Here is a 13,592-nt window from a genome sequence, read left to right on the forward strand (position 1 = left end):
AAGACACACACTGTTGCTCTAAGAGAGCTTTGGACATACAAAGATGCAGCAGTTAAGATGGTGTAGAATCCAGGAAATGAGAAAAGAGATGCTGAAGCAGATTGATGCAAGTGATCAAGAAACTACATCTAATCTGAGGAAGACAAGAGAGCTGTTCTACTAGCCAAACATGTGCCATGAGATTAAGGATCATATCAGGTAGTGCAGTGTTTGTAATGAATACCAAGCTAAGCAAGATAAAGATTCGCTGATGACAAACATCCCAAACAGGTCATTGATGAAGCATAGAGTAAACCTTTTCACTCCATTGGAAGCTAATTACTTGTCACCATTGATGACCATTCTGACTACATGGGAGTTAGATGAGCTGACATCAATAACCCCAAATAAGTTTGCACAACATGTGAAAGTGCACTCCAGCCATAATGGATTCCTAACATCGTGATGTGTGACGCTGGAGAATACAGCTATTTGTTATGATCCAAGCTGATGGTCCCACTGGAAGATTCTGGAGGAATGAAATCTGGCCTGATAGATCATAGTTTTATTTCATTTTAGTTAACCTGGTAATCAGAAACATAGACACACAATGCTGCAGAGTTTACTCAACAACAGAAGAGTTTATTCCACAAGAGATGAAAACAAATATACAACAAACAAGACTATTGTGATAAAGAAACAGTTTAGAGAAATCTAAAAACAAACAGTGTAAGGGACAACATATCATTCCCTTCTGGACTATGAAAGGGAAAGGAAGTTGGACAGCTATGTAGTTGAAATAACAGCAGTACATTTTCACAACTTGGGAAAAATAAAGTGGTGCACATTATCAAGACTTTCATATTTTTGTGCAAGACAGCGTTTTTGTTGGAACAGTGAGATTGACATATTATTGAGTCAGTGTAGCACCAAAGGCTTTTGGGTTCCAGAAAAGCTACCTTACACCAGTACTTGAATTGGCTAATTCATCCTGATCTGTAAGTGCAAAGTAGCCAGAGACCTCCAGAGGCAACAAACTGACAATATCTCTCTCCCTTCATTTGATGTGAGTGGAAGGGCAGAAAAAGAACAGAAAACTTTAAAAAGAATGAATCCTAACAACAACAGACCAAGGTCCATTTGATCAACTACTGAAGTGAAGAATGACCATTGTTTACAAAAAAAAGGCATGTCAACATTGCTACAAGTCCCAAAGAAACAAACTGTAAAAGATCATTTAAACGCACCCTTATGATCACGACTTTGGATCATCAGAATTTTGTTCCTGTTGCATATCAGTTCCCTACTTTTTTCCGCTCGGTGTTGAATCTCTGTCCTTTTTACTATTTTATTCATGAATGAGTGTGTGTGTGTCTGGAGTGGGGTTGGGATTTAACAGGGCTATAGTCTAAGTTGTATAGTAGTAGATCAGAAATTCTCATTTCTCAGCCATTTATTAAAGAAGTGTATTTCCAGTGTTAATGATAAAACTTGGTATAAATTACTTTTGCCCTAAATTAAAGTCAGTCAGGTAAATTGGTTATTTTGGTGATTTATTTGGGATTTTATATATTTTGTAATGGCTTGTGGAACAGTAAACTTATTATCAGTGTACTTTTCTCTTTCAAACCATGACAACAGCAAAACAAAGTTTACAATCTACTTAATAACACCAGCAGTTTACAGAGATTCAAATGCAAAACCTTACCCCTCTGTGTCAAGATTTTAAGTTTGACTTAACTGATCCTCCCTTCTATCTTGTGAAATCTTCTATTATGATTACTCACAAAACTGAGAGCTTAAACTTTCTCATCTTTTAATCATTGATTCCCTTAACTGCTCTGAAAAACTCCTTTCTAGGACAGAGAAACTACACTTCCTTTTGGCTACAGTCAGATCTCTCACGAACTGCCCTATAAACTTTTAACCTCTAGGTTAGATGTATTTGAGTTCTTTAAAAGTAAAATTAATCCTTGATCATTCTGTACTGAAAATAACTTAATGATCTTCAATATTTATTCTATCCATCCAAGTGCAAACAATTTTTCATTAAAATTCCAGTTCGCTGATACATGCTAGATTAGAGCACTGGTCCATAAGGCCAGTCTGATCTAGCTTTTTTTGTTTTTTTAAAAAAATGTTTTGATAGAAAGGAATATTTTCATTGTTTATTGTGCATATTGGGGAACTAGTTAGCCTGCAAACAATAGTCATGTACTTGTTTATGAAGAGGAGATATTTGGAGAAATGCAGTTTTATTTGGTATATTGTTTGGCTTGCCATACCTCTCTTATAAGTGCCTTTGTGTGCCGTTCAGAGTTAGCTGTGGAACAATGGGACATATAATAAATAATCATATGTTACAGTTTCTCCATCTTAATTGCAGAACCCACTATAATTGCCCAGCAGCATCTTCAAAGATGGAAATGGAGATCTGTACATTGAGGCTGAAGGATTATCTGTATATAATTAAGTTAGTCATTTTCTTTCTCTTTGGAATTCTGAAACAAGGAAAAAGTAAGAATTTTATTCTCACTGGGAACAGATGAAGGAGCAGGCCTTTCAACTCCTTGATCCTCCTCTGTCATTCAATTAGATCATGGCTGATAATCTACCTCAATGACATTGTCTTGCATTATCCTCGTATCGCTCGATGTCATTGGTATCCAAAAATCTGTCAATGGCCTACCTTTAAATGGCCTATCCTTTATTTGTAAAAATTGTCTCTTGCTTCCAGACTATGATGGATTAAATAGGGTGTAACAGAAGGAGTGGAACCTCTAGTGAGAGAAGGATCATCTAATATCGAGCAATCTTTTATCCTATCGTGTTTACACTCTCGGACAGGATAAGTTTTCAAAAGAATTTGTCCGGGTACAAGAAAAATATTCAAGGAAACTGACCTGTGCAAATATTGCCGTGAGTTTGTACTTTGAGTTCTTCTGCTTATTTTTGGTTATTAAAACTTGACTAGAATATTTTATTGCTTGAAGTTCAACCCCTAGCTATTGCTAAACTTGCTGGGCTCAGCTAGGACAACAGTAAGGGTTCAACATTTGACTGCTGTGCTTCTGAGTTAGGAAAGGAAAAAATAATGAGTGTTCCTGTTCCGAACCAATCCCGACATTAGAAAGTGCATACTATGGATGTCAACAACATCAGACTTTATGATGGCATCCATAATGGAAAACCTCCCCACTGTCAAGACCAAGACTCACTGACGAATAATAGTCAAATTTAACAAGATATTAGTAGACCACAGGTGCCTATGAAATAACAGTACATCAACTCCTTCAATTGATATGGAGAAGAGGAGTTCATTCTTGAGAAAATGAATTTAAAACAAATACAGCAGCTTGGACATCTAGTGGGCTTCTGAACACAAGTATACTGAGCAACACTTGGTCCTGTTACTTGATAGGGCAAAGGTTACCTCGAAAACAAAAGTTATTCTTATTCATTGGCACTTCATTTCCCACAAGAAAATTCGTAAGCTTTTTCCTAATGACCTCTTGTATATTATTTTCTAGGAGAAGTCTTCTTTTACAGTTATCACCATTTCCCCTGACCCCCCTTCCATGCCAATCACACTTCTGAAAAGAAAATAATATGGCAGCTCAGAAAGCCCTCTTTCCCTACAAATTTTGACAAGCTGCAACTTGTGGGACTCTGTACTAAAGTCAGAGTTGATCAATTCTAGCATTTTCTTGTTCCACAAGCTGTCCACAAGGTAAGCAGAGCACTGTACTAATTTAGAAGTTTCTCCATGCCTGGGGCAATGACCCAGGTTGATGTGCTGGTATATATTCATCAAGACAGTACAGGGATCTAAGATGGCACATGAAGTGTTTCCTGAGGAGGAGTGGTTTCCGTACTGATTATATTAAAACAAAAGTAATTGGCAATAAAAGAAGATTGACAGAAATACTTAGTAAACCCATAATGTTCACTGAATTCAAACCATAACACAGGCAAAATGACTGGATGTCAAGTTGTGTGAAGGGAATAAAGGTGACGTCTACTTGAGTCTCAACAGAGAGCAGAATTTTCCTGGACCCACAATAGCCATATTGGAAGCAGGTGTTGAAGGGTTTGCTGCAGAAAAAAAGTCAAGGGTCACATCAGGAGGGCTCCCATCAGAGGGTCTCCCAGACACATAGCCACTGACAGGAAAGCTTCCCTTGGGCATGCGGGCTGGGAATCCGATCAGCTGCCCAGATCGTACAATCCAGAGTGAACTAAGCTGCTTACAGACTCAAAATCAAAAAGCAGTATACTGCAATTGCTGGAAATCTGAAATAAAAACAACAATTGAAAAATAAGTCAAGTAATATCTGTGCAGAAAGAGAAAAGTGAAGTTAACTTTTCAGGTTAGTGACCTTTCATCAGAACTGAAATATCAACACTCCTTATCTCTCTATGCAGATGCTGATTAAATAGACAAGTTTTTTTCAGCATTTTCTGGATTGGGTCATGGGCATGCTGGCAATTTGTCAACAGTGGAACAGCTTCATGGAGGTGATCTCGCTGCGGCTAGCTGAAAGACTAATGTCAGAGGCTGCCAGCTGGAAAAGCCATGTCCATGGCCAAAACAACACACCCAAGCAACCTTGCCCTCTGCTTCAAGGGGCCAAGCAGCTCCCCTCCTGATCATTTTAACATTTAATGCACACCCACAAGGCATCTCAATGTTGAGGCATCTTCACGGTGCCCCGCCTGATGCAGCAGTGCCCACTTCTCCCCGTGGCACAGCCGAGATTACAGAGCTGCCACCCCGATTAACATCACTGCTAATTCCGAGGCTGTCCCTAGAAGATTGCTCCTTTGAATGGGCTGCAGCTTGGTGTCAACTGTGAGTCTGAATCCTGCTGGAAAATCTAGCCCTCAGTATTCATATGAATTCATTTTATTTTAATTTACTGATTCTTGGGACGTTGCCATCTCTGGTTAGGCCAGCATTTGTTGCTCATTCTTAATTGCCCTTATGATGTTGATGGTAAGTCACCTTCCTGAAGCACTGCGGTCCCCATCCACAGTATGGCTAGGAGGGAGGTCCAGGATGTTGATCCAAATGACACTGAAAAAAAAAGTGATACTTTTCCAAGTCAGGATGGTGTGCAGGTTGAAGGTGAACTTTCATGATTGAAAGGTACTCCATGCATCTACAGCTCTTGTTGTCACCTTTCAGTTATCTAGCCACATGGAGACATCATATTTTTTGTCCAATCAATGTTGATTTCACCATCAAATACACATTCCTACTGGCAAGCATTAGTCTGAAAAATTGCCAGCTCTGTGGAGATGGAGTTGAAGGTGAGTCAGGCTGGGAAATTAAGTCGTGAGTGGCTGCATTATCAGACGGCTCCCCTATGAATTCCTACCTCTGGAAAACCTACCCAGGGTGGGTGCAGAACAGGGTCAGCTTCTCTCTTCACATCCATGAACACGCCATGTTTAGGGGTTAGTTAGTAGTGGCACTGGCATCTCCCCCTGCCTCACTGGAGAAGTCCATGCTACACTTTGAAAGCCGACTCACTGGAGATGGACTTGCAGTGGCGGGCCAGGTGGCTATTGGAGGGAGACATGGGAATCAAACAATCTTGCTTGGAGACTCCATTTGATGACTTCACTGCAGGCAGCTGAGGGTACATACATTTGGGATGCCATCAAACTTTCCTACCTATCTCAGCAGAACCCATCTCATGATGGGACTCCCGTCCTGACAGAATGCAAATGCTTTAATGTGACGTTCGGTGTCAGGGAAGTTGCTGCACAAGAACCCTTTCAAGAAGTTGCCTTCTGGCAATTTGAACTAGTAGAAACACTGAAGACAGGGCAGCCTCCAGATCTTCCATACAGATTGACATTGGTGTGTTGGTGACCACTGGAAAATACAATACATTTTATCTTCCCTAATGGTGATTTGTATGACAGAAAATGTTTATTTTACCCAATTTCAACACATTTTAAAAGACTGAAAGTCACAGGAAACACCATTGAAAAATCGTTCTCTAGTTTTTGACCTGCATTTCAATACATGTAACAGATCTACATCCTGGATAAAGTCTCTAATATTAGACAAGGTGTAATAGTCAGACAGGCAAAGAGGTTCTAACCAGCAAAGCAATGGTTGATGTACACATCGATTTCCCGTTTCATATATCTTTAATGAGGAGATTAAATACTTGTTTGGGAAGCATAGGCTGACTTAAGTGGTGCTTGTCAGTACAGCATGTAATGCTGAAGACCCTGTGATATCTCCCCAAGGTGATGAAGTTAATTTGGGTTTCATTGCACAGCCCATTTACAGAGTCACATGTTGACTTTTCCTATAGCCAGCGAACCCATCAGAGAAAGGCAAATACAAATGTTATTATGCACACTTGGATCCCTGGGGCATTTACTCTCTCCTGCAGCTATCTCCTGATAGATAGTTAAGGTTCAAAATCTTTGAGCAAAAAGAAATACAGTCAAATAAATTCTACAATAAATAGTTGCCTTCCAATGTAAACAATTGAAATATGACAGAACATGTAAAAATTTTCATTTCTGTCATACAACAAGTACATTCACTAAAAGTAAAAAAACACAATGGTGTCAGATAACTAAATGTTCATTGAAATTTCGTATTAAAAACCATTAATGGATTTACATAAGTTTATGAACTCCATATAAATGGGGACAAAAAGATAAACTTTCAAGTAAGCTGCTTTCATTACATTTTATTTTCCTCTTGGTAAGAAGAGGGGATGCTGAACCATTTGTAACGAGAGTATGAATTTCATACTTTTCCTGTCCTGTGCTTGGAACATAACATTGTGTTTGTATTAGATTGGAATGGACAAGCACATCGTCATTACAGAACTCAACGAGCAGGAGAGGAACCACTGCAGGGAGCATTCGAATGTAGAGCAGAGTGCTCATTTCATGTTTTGGGTTAGGGCATTGTCATGGTGGCTACCTCAAAGGAACCAAGAATCTTTAATGTTTTATTTATTTTAGCCAGAAAATAGAAACAATGTGCCATTATTTGCACTTGTCATTTAAAGTAATATCACAATGAGATGTAAAAATCTGCCTGATGTGGATTACAATGACGTATTTGCATGCTTTTTGTTCCTTAGCTCTAGCCAACTCAATTTTGTCATTGAACCCTCGGATATATCCTCTTTTTCCCAGTACTGAAATGCTCTTAACTAAAAATGCCATCCCTCCTTTTTTATAATTTCCTATATTTTATGAACAGTTAAAAGCACCAGGGAGCCAACTTTCACATGAGATAGCGTTGAAGAACAAAATTTGCAAGTGATTGGAGGTACTCTGGAGTGTGTTTGGTGTTGTGGAGAGTTCCCAGAGCAGGACAGATCCTGGCAAAGAGCATTAATACATCCTTACAGGAGGTAGTGACCTGCCCACACAAAGATTGGAAAGGCTGGACATGGGGCAGGAATCAACAGTGCCTCAGGATGTCCAGCACAAAGGGAGACGAAGCAGAAGCTGCTGACAGGGAAAGCTCTGCATATTATTTTCTGCTAGTTTAGACCCAGACTCCTTGGTGCTCCTTGCCAATGACTGGAGGTTGTCTGGGAGGCTCACCCATATAATCAGCACTGTGGTCTGGATGTCCATCAACACTATCCAAATGCCATCTGTACAAGCTCCTCATCTGTGGCAGACTTTGTTGCATTTTTATCCTCCCAAGAGTATATACAGAAGCCATTTTTTCTTGGCCAGGCTGGAGTCAGTTTCATTCAATAACTTGCCACTTTGCAAATCGCCACTCTATTCTAGCCTCCACAACATGTACAAAGTCAATGCCTGAGCTGGCAGCTATAACATATCAGATCATGTGATTTGGACTCTTGATCAAGCCTTTGCTGATGCGTTTTCTTTCTTCTTGGACTTGCTGTGATAGGTTAAGTGCCAGTTCTTAGATGTTTGAAAGCAGAAATGCAGAAGAGGCAGTTGGATGCGAGGGAAATAGATTAGGGTGGGATGCAGGGAAGCCTTTGGTCACACAATTTGCAATTCACACACTGCCAGAGAGCAGGATGAGCGTGAGCTGCTGTTAGTGACACTGGATGCCATTGTACCTCACAGCTGACCTCATCATGTTGAGCACCATCCCTTTGTCAGGCTTAGGAGATTCAGGAACCCTTTCCAACACAACCTCAACTGTTTAGTTCTACTCCCATAGATTGTGTGCTTCCCAGTCCCGCAAGACAGAAAGGCAAGAATTTCAGTGGCTGTGTAGCAGTAAGTGATGTGCACTAACTAAGTAGCTGGAGAGATGTAGAGGAACAGGGTGGGAGACTGGCTGCATTGGGCTAGTTGTGACAGTGATGCATCTGGATATTAGGTCTGGAGTTTAAAGTTCCAGGGATTGTTGCTTAGTGACTGATGGGTTTGGGGGCTTGGGACCAGGTAGGTAATTCTATCTGAAAATGCATTCACTGATGTTCACTAGCCAGGTGAATTCAATGGACCTCTGAGGGCACTGATGTTCTGGCCATCTTGTGGTACAGTTGCAGTGTCCGCATCCCTGGATTCAAGTTCCACCTGCTCCAGAGACATGTATTGACATCTCTAAATAAGTTGTTTAGAAAAATAGGTTAAATTAAAAATAAACTGATGTTGGGTTCTAAGTTTTAGATGCTGAAACTTAGAGCCATCTTGGCCCCCTGTAAGACAATGGCATCTTTCCTCCTGTCACTTCAATTGACACTAAGAGCAGAAGGCTAGCCACATCACATTTCATCAACACAGTTCTACTCAGCTACTAACAGCAGAGGCAGCCAGACACAGAAACCATTCAGCCCAATACAATTTCCATGCATACAGGGTAGCAACAGAGTTAGAATCAGCATGTTTTATGTGCTGCCCAGCTTCATTAGAACCAATGCAGATTGGTTACAAATCCCAAGCATTAAAACAAACCGGGCGAACTAATATTTATCCCAAAAACCTCCATTACTAATTGACTCAGGTAGTATATAAGAACCTGAATATTTACTTTTTCTTCTTTTAAATAAAGCAAGGATTTATTTTTAAAATCAGTCATAACTTTGTGCAGTTCCTATTAATACAATTGAGAATGGTTATCGCACAAAAAGGCATTTTATGCCTATACATGCTGTTGCTCACCATTAAGAAAATCTGGTTTAAAACAATTTACAATTATTTAAATGACTGAAAAATTTGTGCTTGATAATTTAATCATCAGGATTTACCCTGGAATTTTACGTGTAAAATGCATCTTCCACTGCCTTTCCACTTGAAGAACAGAACAAAATGTGAAGGGTCTTCACATGCAATCAGTAGAAGCTGACAAGTTTTACCTGGAATCATAACAGTTTGGCTTGATCTGGACAGAGAATCTTTAGACAGCATAAAAGATTACAGCAACATTAAAAAAAGATTTGAGGCACAAGTCACTTTTCAAATCTCAATCTTTCACACTGGTTGAGTCAATTGCTCTGATTTAGACAATTGTGCTGGCCTCTAGAGGGCACAAAATTCATTGAACTTCTACCCATTTGTTTAATCAATTTTGCCTCTGAAATTTCCTGAGTTCACCGACATAAACATGAATGAAGTTTATTTACACTTAATCCAACTATCAATTTGGAAGAAAATAGACATAATAAAAATGTTCAAGACAAGGTGGAAATAATACAGTTTACATAAATGAGCCTCAGAATTTATAATAAAAATTAAATCATTACAACCGTTTAGGAAACAAGATTCCTTTATTTATTCCTAACTTGAAAGTTCATCTATTTTGTCAATAAGTTCTATTAATTTTTTCTTTTGTTAAATTAGTGCGTGTTCCAGGTCATTTTAAATAAAATTGGTCTGAGCAATGCCCATTTAATTTGTATGACAGGAGCAAACACATTGAGACTTTCCATAGTTACACTGCCGTTGGTGAGGAATACAGACTAGGGAGCTCTACTATGACTGAAGCGTTAAAGATTGACAGTTTTGATACTAAGTACTTTGGAAGGATCTTGAGTATCAAATAGCAGGACCGCATCACTAATGAGACGGTGCACGAATGAGAGAAAAGAATCCCATTTTCAACTACTGTGTGGAGTAGACACATCAAATGGTCAGACTATGTAGCTGGAATGGGAGAAGATAAAATATTAAAGACAATTGACAGTTTTGATACTAAGTAGATAAGAAAGACCTTCGGCATTGAATAGCAGGACCTCATCATTAATAAAATAGTGCATGAACGGACAAATAGAATCCCACTATCAATTGCTTAGTGGCACAAGCCTTGAAATGGGCAGATAACCTAGCTGCAATAGGGAAAGAAACAGTGAATGGGAAGTGATGGTAGGCATCCAAAAGGGAACAGTAATGGAGAACCTAAGTGAAATGGATCCAAAAGGAAATTACATAGGCTCAAAACCCAATAGGCTGATGGCTTTTTTGAATAATGGTAGAGTCAAGAAAAACAGCAAGCTACAATGATCATGAGGAAAAGACCTAATTTTCTCCTTGTTAAACATACAAACAAACACAGAAGAATGATTGGCAGCAAAGGACAGACTGATCTATCGTGCCTGCTTCATATTCATGCCGCCTCAAGCGTTGTGACTGGACACTTCCTAACCCTCTCACAATCAAATTATCTCCTGGGACAGGCTAGAAAAATGCTGAAAGAAACCTGGGGCTAATAAGCAAAATAAAAATCAAGAAACTGCCTCTCCAAACCCCTGAGGCTATCAAAACCAGTGCAGGAGATCACATTGACATTGTATGAATATGTTCTTAGTTTAACCACTTGAGTAGAATCTCCCCTGCAACTTTAAAGTACAGTGGGCTGAAGAAAGCAGTACAACATTGTCTTCAAGGTAATAAGGGATTAACAATAAATGTTGGCCTAGCCAGTAACACCTACATCACATGAGCAAAAATAAAAAGATGTGTTCATCACCACTTCCCACCAGTTTTGTTTTCCTCTCTCTCTCGAAGGCACTCACTCCATGTTGGGATATAGCTCGACATGTTTCTATTGCTCCCTGGTAATTTGCTCATGTGAAAGTATCCACAGTGTACTTCAACATGGAGGACATCACATCTTAGCAAAACCCTATCCTCAGCAGAAATACACATCCATGCACTCTGATTCCCAGCCCCACCCCATCCCCTCAGCCAGATGGAGGGATGAAGGCCAACCACATCCTTTGTACTGGGTCAACGAGATCAGATTAAATGGCAGAGCCATAATCAAATCAGCGACCGTGGCTCAGTAATTACCTGAATAAGTTGAACCATACGGTAGATTTAACCAAACATGCTTATTACTGCTGTTTGTAAATTACTCTGAATCAGCTTGGTTACCTGCAGAGCCATTTGGCTTTTTTGAAAGGCCAGTGAGCATTGGCATCTATCAAATAAAGCACAACTGTGCCTCTTCATTTGTCAGTGGATATGTCAGAGAAAGGTTTCATAGTTTAAATAGCTGTATCCAACCTGATATACATTTGTAATAATTCTGCTTGGAGTTTACAGGCCACCTGCCACAAATTTAGAGTTCCTAGAAAACATAAGACACACCCCATCTAATTGAAGAAAATCCAGCTCAAATCAGAGCACAAGAGGAGGACATTGGCATCTTTCTCAGTTCCTTAAAAGAACTGTCCAATTAGGCCCACTTCTTTTTTCCCCATAGGCCTGGAGGATTTTGTCTCTTCTTTTGCAAATATTTATCCAAATGTTTTGAAATGTTATTGTTCAATTTGCTTCCATCCACCATTCAAGCATTGTATAGTCAGTTCTGCTAATAATGTGATAATTTCATTCCTGCGCAACAAAGCGTTATAGGAAATCATGCTATAGAAATTATAGGGCCTATGGGAAAAGTAGGGTGAAGGACAGACCACCAAAGAATATTATTCAAAATTGCACAAAAATCACTCAAAAGGCTAACACAAAGGATTGCACAATTTGAATAAATGATTAATTCATATCTAATAATTAAATAAAAGTAAATTTAACACCTTACCTTGAGAAAATGTCAAGATGACTTGATGGGGGAGGTGGTTTTGAAGTTGCTCTGTTGTTAATGCAGGGGCTGAGGGTTGTCTTCGTCGTTATCACCATCATCATCATGTACCAGACCATTTTAGAGGGCTTCATTTAGCTTTATTTTTGCTCTGTGTGAGGAGTTTCCTGGAACTGTCAACCCAAGCAGCTGACAGTCACATGAATGAACTAGATACGTGGGAATTACTGACTTGCTCGTTTGCCATCACGAACATTCGCACTCGGATAGTCAGTCAGGAAACCTGAGCTATTAAACTCAAAGCCATAATTAATTAGAACATTCTGTAACAGAGGAAAATGATGACCAGGTCTTGCCAGAATAACTTGTAACATTTCTGCCAACTATGGAGAGTCCCAAACACAAAGACCATTACTCAATAAATTGCTTATTATGCTTCTACCACCCTCTCAATATGGTATGATCTACCTGTACTGAATGCAAAACAAAAAACTTTTCACTGTACATAAGTACATGTGACAATAATAAATCAAATAAAAGAAAAACAGGTTGATGTTCTGGACAAAATGGACTCCGCACTGAAAACTTGAAATTAGCAAAACAAATCTCAATTCATCAACATTCAAATTATACTTAGTTTTAAAAACAGTCAAATATTGTATGCCAGGACAGCACCAGGTCTACAGACAAACGAGGTGTCAAACTATTGAAGTTAGAACACAGCTTTATGTGCATGCTCAACAGCAAAAGAAGCATTCAACAAACAAGATTTTAAGAGAACAACTGCATCACAAATGCCAGTCTGCAGCCAACTAAATTTGCTCCATCCAATGTCCTGAAACAACTGAATGCACTGGATACAGCAAAGGGTATGGACCCTGATATTCTGGCAGTTGTACAGAAGACATTTGATCTAGAGCTAGCTGTATCCCCTAACCAAGCTGCTCCAGTACCTGACAGTGTGGAAAATTTCTCAGATGATATCCTCTCCTCCAAATAGGATAAGGTTCTGCCATGAACACTTGGTTCTTGGTTACAGCCTTGATTATAACATGGAAAAGAGGATGCTACGGTAACAGCCCTTGACATCAAAGTAGCATTTGACCAAATGTGACATCATGGGGGACTGGCAAAATTGGAGTCAATGGATATTGGTGAAAGCTCAGAACTTGTTGCAGCCATACCTTGCACAAAATAAGATGGCTATGGTTGTTGGAAACCAATAATTTCATCCCTGATTCTCTGTTTTGTACTCGGTTTCTGATCAGTTTCAATACCACTAACCTCTCCTGGATTTGTTCCTCACATCACTTATGATCTGGATTGTTCCTTTAGCTTAACATCTAAATAAATTATTTTTAGGTAGGGAATGACTCAGGGATCCAACAGCAAAACCTCAGCATTATACACAAAATCAGAAATTACTGGAAAAGCTCACAGGTTTGGCAGCATCTGTGGAGACAAAGCAGAGTTAACATCTTGGGTCCAGTGACCCTTCTTCAGAACTGGACCTGAAACATTGCCTCTACTTTCTCTCCACAGATGCTATGTTTCAGGTCCAGTTCTGAAGAAGGGTCACTGGACCCAAGATGTT

The 13,592-nt window shown here is 39.4% G+C and overlaps 1 long non-coding RNA gene across 3 annotated transcripts in view; it reads right to left on the minus strand.

Annotated features, from left to right (window-relative positions):
• Positions 1 to 681: 681 nt before the first annotated feature.
• LOC125483620 overlaps positions 682 to 13,592 on the minus strand; it is a 23,686-nt gene continuing 10,775 nt past the window's right edge. For 2 of the 3 annotated variants that reach the window (XR_007262555.1, XR_007262556.1), the window contains exons 5-6: positions 11,999 to 12,171; positions 682 to 4,272 (exon numbers count right to left, since the gene is read on the minus strand). This is a non-coding gene — a long non-coding RNA (uncharacterized LOC125483620). The remainder of the gene's footprint in view (positions 4,273 to 11,998; positions 12,172 to 13,592) is intronic. The other variant, XR_007262554.1, reaches the window with a different exon arrangement.

The sequence above is a fragment of the Rhincodon typus genome, chromosome 8, assembly GCF_021869965.1.
Source record: "Rhincodon typus isolate 14 chromosome 8, sRhiTyp1.1, whole genome shotgun sequence".
Lineage (NCBI taxonomy): Eukaryota > Metazoa > Chordata > Chondrichthyes > Orectolobiformes > Rhincodontidae > Rhincodon > Rhincodon typus.